This window comes from Cottoperca gobio, chromosome 21 (assembly GCF_900634415.1).
Source record: "Cottoperca gobio chromosome 21, fCotGob3.1, whole genome shotgun sequence".
NCBI lineage: Eukaryota > Metazoa > Chordata > Actinopteri > Perciformes > Bovichtidae > Cottoperca > Cottoperca gobio.
In genome coordinates, this window is record NC_041375.1 from 2,604,491 (window position 1) to 2,612,372 (window position 7,882).

General features: G+C 41.1%; 1 long non-coding RNA gene across 1 annotated transcript; it reads right to left on the bottom strand.

Moving 5' to 3' along the window:
- Positions 1–429: 429 nt before the first annotated feature.
- LOC115026797 (uncharacterized) lies at positions 430–7,549 on the bottom strand. The gene is made up of 3 exons (XR_003834329.1): positions 7,402–7,549; positions 3,775–3,896; positions 430–699 (listed from the first exon to the last, which is right to left on the bottom strand). It is a non-coding gene; the product is annotated as an uncharacterized LOC115026797 (long non-coding RNA).
- Between the last annotated feature and the right edge of the window lie 333 nt (positions 7,550–7,882).

Sequence of the window (7,882 nt, forward strand, 5' to 3'; positions counted from 1 at the left end):
TGGAAATTAACAAATACGTTAACTATTAGCATAGGATACTTCTTCAGTTTACCTCACTGACTCTCAACTAACCTTACCTACAAACATTCCTTTGCCCCATTTGCCTTCATGCTAATTAAAGAGCTAAAAACACTAGAAAATGGAACTCGGCATAGCAAGTCAATTGATAAATTAGCAAGCTATGTCTCTACTCCATGCCAGTGATTCTCTCCTTTTTTTTGAGGGCATAATGACTTTGAATTGAACAACTTGCTGGTTTAGTTTTGCTGATGATTGTTTCCATCTTGAATAAATCATATAACAGTCTACTGGAGCTTTTGCTATCAGCTGCTGGATGGTATGTCTCTCACAAATGACACTACAAAAGTATGACGACACTTAAAATAAACTGTGTGGACACCCACATGTTACACTGATATGTGATAGCTATGATCCCAGAACAATGGGCATGTATTTGGTGCTATACCAGCGTCCACTCTTCTGGGCTCAGTCCTTAAACCTGCTGTTGAATCTGACTTCAGGGATTTTCTCCCATTCAGCCACAAAAGCATTATTTAGGTCTGACACTGATGCTGGACCATAAGGCCTGGCTCACAGTTGGTGTTCCAGTTCATCCCAAAGCTCTCTGGATGGGGTTGAGTTCAAGACTCTTTGCAGTCCAATCAAGTTCTTCCCCACCAAACTGGGAAAGGGTCTTCCCTAAACAAAGTTGGAAGCACAAAATAAAATAACATTAAGATTTCCTTTAATTTAAACTAAACTAGACATGACATCCCCAAACCAAAAGTACACAAATGTTTATGGACAGGGGGAATGCTCATACTTATACATAGTTGCACAATTCTAATTTGAGCTGGACCTTCAGTCCCCCCGTCTCTTCCCTTTCTAGTTGACATTTAAGAGAATGTATGAGACCATGTGACTCTTTTTAACAAGTTCTTTGAAAGCATTTGCAGCTCCCTGATTGTCCCTGAGTGCCACTCACCAACAAAGTGTTTGTGTGTGTTTGTGTGTGCGCAGCTCCCATTGACTTTCTCTCCCATTTGTATACACACACACACACACTCACACACACACACACACACACACACACACACACACACACATACACCGTACTGCAGTGACACCGAGGCTGGTCCAACACAAAAGCCTGCTGGCCGTGACCTATGTGGGCTGAATGCTAACACAGGCTAAGGAATGTGCGCCACTGGGGCAAACTCAACAGAAACCCACAAACACACCTTTCTTTTTTTGAAAAAGCACTTAAAAACACAGTCAGAGTTGTTGACTTGTAGCTGTTTTTGGGATAAGACACAGAGCTTGAGAGATGGGGGTTGGAAATGGTAGCACTCCGCCACCGACAGGCAGGGTCAATGAAGGGCACTTATGAAAAGAATGCTCACTGCTTGTAAGATTTACAAAGAATGCCCAAGCATTATATTTTCCATTCTGCTTGTGTTTCCTGTGGTGAGGAAGGAGAATTTGTAGCAGAATATCCCTCCGTTTGATACTGTTGGTTGACTTTTTGCAAACAAGCAGCACAAACTGAGTTATCGAAATCATTTGTAAACGGGCCATTTGTTGAGATGCCTTTGAACAAAAAACTCAGCCAAGTAATTATTCTGTTGTTAAGCTCTGTCGGTGATCCACAGAGTGCATCGTAATCAAAAAAGCATTGATGTTCTAATTCAAACATCTTGACAAGGAACATGGAGCCTTTGTCTGAGTCTCTTTGATTATTTCTTAAGCTAATGGCTGCACTTGTGTCAATAAAGTCTGAATATGAGTGTGTGCTGGCTTTTTTCACTTTTGTTTACTGAGTGGCACTGTCAGCAGTTGCCACTCTAAAGTAGTTTGACTTCCAGCATCCACAAAGAGCCACGTAACTGCCCACTGGATTCCCAGATAATATGGCAGCATTTAGCTGTGACCTTTGACCCCATGGATCGTTTGGGTAGACTGTGGGAACAGAGGGAGCTGGTGATTTTAGGGTTTACCCCTTCATCTGCCATAATAATCTCACAGTGGGGGGCAGAGGTACGAGGGTGATAGCAGGAAGGAGAGGAGGAGGAGGGCAAGAAAGTAAGAAGAGACATGGTAGGGAGAACTCAAGAAGGAAGGAAGATTGTATATGTTTTTTTAACAAGGTCACCTTGGTTACCACTGAGTTTCAGATGTTTCATCTCAAGCTGTCTTCCTCCTGCCCATCAGCATTTCTGTAATGACCATGACTTTGCTGCTTTTAAGTGTCTTCAGCTTGGTCTCCCCTTTTCCTCTTTTTCTTCTTTTCCTCTATTGTTGTATTTTTGTTGTGTCCTCTATATAACTTTAGGAAATGAACCCATGTTTTTATTTGCCACAGTACAATAAGAAACCTGGTATGTGGCTTTGCCTTTCTGTGTCCAGTATTTGCTTAGTGGACACTAACCCCCATTTTCAATAGCAAAGACATGTTTTTGTTCTTGTATACTTTTCTAATGACATAATATCGACAGAGGGATTTTGAAGAGTGAAATAATATTTAAGTAAATTCCAGCTGTCTTCAACCATAATGGACACTGCTAACCATTTGAACTCACCATGTCTGAAGATAGTTGTGTCATGTCCAGCCAGGACCAGTTCCGTGATATTGTGCAAATAAGAGAGCTACAACCCACCTTGCATAAGTAAGTGCTTGCAAACTAAAAAGGGCTGTTGTCCACTTGAAATAAAGTAGTTCCTACCAAGTGTCATCTGACCATGCTTAAAAGTTAAAACCCCCTGTAAAAGTTCACACGTCCACAAACCTTGCCTTGCGTAATGAGTCCATGATTGTTGTATTGACGGTTACATTAACTTAAATGAACCTTTACATGAACTTAATTTGAACAGACATAGTGTTTACTCATTAAAACATCCAGTACATTTTTTTGTAACTTTATTGCAAACCATTTGCATGTTAGGGGTCTTCATGAGGAAATCCTGACCCCAAGGTTAGAAAAGGAGACATTACCTAGAAAGGATAATGCATCTTGAACAGTTGGCCCTAACCAATCAGTAGTAAGTGACGCATCTGTTCTGCTAATGTCATTTTCAGGCAGCATGGAAGCAGATGCTGTTGCTAGCAGATGCTGTTGCTAGCAGATGCGAACGCATCGCTTCTATCATTGAGATGTTGATTTATGAGTTGTTTCTGTAACTCAACTTACAACAACCTGTAGCTGTGTTGAGCTCATCCACACCTATCTTCATCGTCCACAAGATAGACGGAATTAGAAAAGAGGAAATTACAGAAACATTAAAGTACTGACCACAGTGGAAATTGTAAGTGATTAAACCACAGATGTTAGCAGCTTTGAGATATCAATGGTGTTTCTTTGTCAATAAATTATAGTCAGACTCCCACCTTTTCCCATAATTTGCATTCTGGGAAATGTAGGATGCAGTGTCTTTGGTGCTTGAGCCATACTAGCAACTAAACGTCACAATATCTCAGCCTCTGCTGCTTTGATTTGGACTATTCTTTTTATAATCCACCAACCCCATGAAACTGCGATACTAAATCACTGCAAGAAAAATGTACGGAGCGTATTCATGAGCATGCTGTATTTTAGTGCCTACCTTAAAAGGAATTGTTTTTTAAAAGCTCATGCTCAAAATGTATTTTCTTAAAAATAATTTTGGCCAGCTTCTGCTTTCCTCCTTAACTCTCATCTTCCTGTCCTTCACCAGAACTTCATACAACTCTCCCCCCCCACCATCCAACCCCCACATCCCCTGCTGTGATCAACCCACCATCTACCCGGCGACAGGTGAGGAGTCCGACATTAGAGACGGATGAAGACGGACGGCGACGGCAGTGTCACTGGGAGTATTTGTGTTCACGCGAGGAGTGTGTGTTCCCACACCAAATCCATCTGAGAAAACAAACAAATAGCCTCAGTCTGGGAAAACACCACACAGATAACCAAAAACATGGCTTCTATTGCTTCTGCTGCCTTAAATCAACAACAACAACAGTAACAACAACACACACACATGCACACACACACACACACACACACACACACACACACACACACACATATTACCAACTAAGCAAACATAAGGTAGCAACCTATCTCATTTGGACACCCTGAATAGTATAAACATTGCTATAAGGTAGGCTTCATCCTAACACCTGTACATTTATTCTTTTAGAACTCACTTTTACCCCCAACACTCCTGAGTTGGTTTGTGCATTGCTCGAGGACACTTAGTGGACACTGTGATCAAACCTGACACATAAAACAACAGTAGTTCTCCCTCCAATGTATTTACCAGCTCAGCAGCATTGCAGAGCAAACGTGACGAGAACATGTGAGAGATATAAACATTAGTATTTAGGTTCAGAACAAAATTAATTTGACTGTAAGAGGGGTCATGTACTCAGCCATAACACTTGCATGGCTTGTTTAGAAGTTGTTTACCATGTTCAACACGTTAGTCTATAAGCATACTTACATTTGATATGAGAATTCTTTTTGCTGTTTGGGAATAACGGGCCAGCACAAAAATAGGCAGTCTCCCTAAAAAAAAACTATTTAAATGTTGATTGCAGTATCAACTGTATTTGGTGAGTTAGCTATGTGAGCAGCTTACAGCATTTATTTTCAAAGTCCGACCTTCAGTGTTTTGATATGAAGTGAATTTCTGATCTGTCTTCAGACTCAGTGGGGTTCCCCTGATGTTGGCTGTGACAACATGCAGTGTCTGTGTGTGACGGCTCACAAAACCAAAGTTAAAAGGAACTCAAGTTTCTATTATTTCACCGTGTCTTTGTTCAATGGTGGAGTCATGGAACTCAGACTACCCACAATCCCACCTCAAGCAGACATGCCTTCAGATTAGTTTACAGCTGCTTTAGTCTTCTTCACCTTCATCTTCATCTCATAGTCTTTATTAACAGTCAGAGTAGGAACAGCAAAGGTGTAACTAATAACTTTAACAAGTGTCACAGTAAGGCATGGCAGCATGAAAGTAAAGGCCCAGACACACCAAACACTGACAGTCATCACAGAACTCGTGGCGACAGAGAAGACTGTAGCGTTGCCTTACGTTGTCTGCGACAAAGACTACAGCCAACAGCAAACTAGCACGTGCATTCTGCGCCTGTGTGAGAGGAAATAACTCTTAATAACAGCAGGTGGTGGAAGTGTGTGTGTTCTTCATTAGAAAAGAGAGAAAGACCTGACTCTAAATATACAAGCCGTCCTTATAATACACATTAAATAAAGTAACGTTTCCTGCCATTTCCACGTCACTCTTGCTGAACACATCATTCCAGGTGGCCATGTTGTTGTGAATATATCCATGTATATGAACAATCAGATGAGATGAAGACGAAAAATGAAAAGAGACTGTGTGTGCCCTCATGACTATTTGTTTGTTTTCCTCATGGCCATTTCTCTTTTCGTGCAGCTGATTTAAAATGCTGAATTGGCGGCGGAGACTGTCGACAGGGCCGGTAAGTGCCGACGGTGCGCAAAAACTAGGCCGACAGACGCCCGCCGACAGCTCGACATCAACAGCTTGGTGTGTCATAGCCTTAAGTGTGTTTCCATTCACCTGTTTTTATGCACATCTTAAATGTGTGTACTAAAAAACTGGTTGGAAACAGCATCAATTTAAAAAAAGAGGGATGTGTAGCTCAGCTATTCTCAATTAGCTCCTCAGTGGCCTTTGATATAGAACACACACACACACACACACACACACACACACACACATACACACACACATACACACACACACACACACACACACACGCACACACACACACATAGATAGAGATGTCAACACTGTAGTTTACAGCTTGTGAAAACGTTCTGCTCTATTGTACACAGGCAGAGGCACGACAGCACCGATCATCAGGGACTCCCATCATTGACTGCTGTTGTGTGTTGCTTTTGTATGTGTAAGCCAACCCACATTAGGCGATGCACGTTCAGGAACATTGTTGTGGTTAATATTATGGCAGTATTGACAGACATTCGTATGTCTTTGTATATGGATTATTCTTAAATACGGACATCAACTGGTGGCAAGAATAGAGCCCAGACGTCTTTTAATACGTGTCTTCTAAAACACAGCTAGTCTTGTCAGGCTCTATGCTAGCTGCTGCAGACATACAGATATAAAGCTACTGCATATCCCTATGAACTGGAGAACAACCTCAGATGTTCTGGCTCTTTTATCCATCTCCCAGGAGAAACTGCTTCTACCATCCTATCCACTGCCATCCAATTGTTAAAGAAAACTACTAGAGTTTCTCTCTCATGTTGAAAAATTAACTGCAAATTGGTGGCTGCTCCAATTTGCACCACATAAAATAATAATAATCCCCCAAATAAATTCTAGATTAAACCACTTCTCAAAAATGCTATGGCTAGTTTGTCATAGTTACTAGCATTTGGGAAATGTTGGCTGAAGTTGTCACAAGGTACAGTTAATACATACTATTTACTACATTCAGTTGTAATTAATTAAAATGTGTGAACACATAATTGGTGACCTCTTTAAAAAGCTGCTGAGACGTTTTTAGTGTCACATCTTCTTGAATAGCTCCGTTAACATTGGCTAGCGTTATGTGGTTGTTGTGCATGTTGAACACATATCGTCTCTCTAAGCTGCATTGTCAGAGCAACACTGTCAACCAAGCAAGCCGTTATGTTATGACACGTTTAATGCTCATGGGTTGCTAATGCTACATTCGGTTTATGTAGCTTTTCTATGCACTGTGTACTGTAATTATTTTGTTTATTTACCTAGTGTCGTATTCCTCTAATATCACAGCAACAAAAGGGTCAACGTCCAAATATAATATCCAGTTACTTGCATATCCTCATAAAGTAATTCATCGTTTAAGTTAATTTAGTTTACTTCTAGCTTGCTGTTGTATCTCTATCTGATGTAACTAAAAACACATGTTTTATGAATCAAGTTTTTTTTCAGTTTTACATTTCCTCGATTGAACGACTTCTCAGGTCACAAATCTTACTGGAAGCGTGTATAGATCGCTAGACAGTACAGTGCACCTACATAGTGAAGGCATATGGGTCAGCAATGTAGCAAAGCATACTTATGTTTAATTTTCAAGGAGTTACGAGGCACAGTTTCCTCGCCTGATGCTTCCTCATTTGCATGGAACTCTGACCTCTTTGCACCTCTCCTTCTACCCGTGTACACTGCACATGTATGCTAACCTTGGCCCAAAATGATCATAGTGCCTGCATGCATCATGTCCGTGCATGTATATTCTGATGCAGGATACAAACAAAACAGGGTCACGATTGTAAAGACATTGTTTCATACCACCACTAGTGGTCAACAACCTAAAGGGACAGTTCTACCCAAATCAAAGATACATATTTTTCCTCTTACCTGTAGTGCTATTTATCAATGTAGATAGTTTTGATGGTCATTTCTCCAATAAAATGGAACTAGATGACATCGGCTTGTGGTGCTCTTCGAAAAACTCAATAGCAATGTCTCTTTCCAGAAATCATGACCAGTTTCATGTAGGAACTATTTTCTTTCTGTTGTTTACACCCTGAGCTGGCACAAGCCTCTCAAGTAGAAAGAAAATAGTTCCTACATGAAACTTTTCACAACAAGGTATTTGAATTATCTCTTTCCTCTCCCTCTCTCCCTCCTCTCTCTCTCTCTAAGCTCTTTCATCTCTCTCTCTCTCCCTCTCTCTCTGCTCTTTTCTCTCTCTCTCCCTCTCTCTCTCTGCTCTGTCCTCTCTCTCTCTCTCTCTCTCTCTCTCTCTCTCTCTCTCTGCTTCTCTCTCTCTCTCTCTCTCTCTCTTCTCTCTCTGCTTCCTCTTCTGCTACTCTCTCTCTCTCTCTGCTTTCTCTCT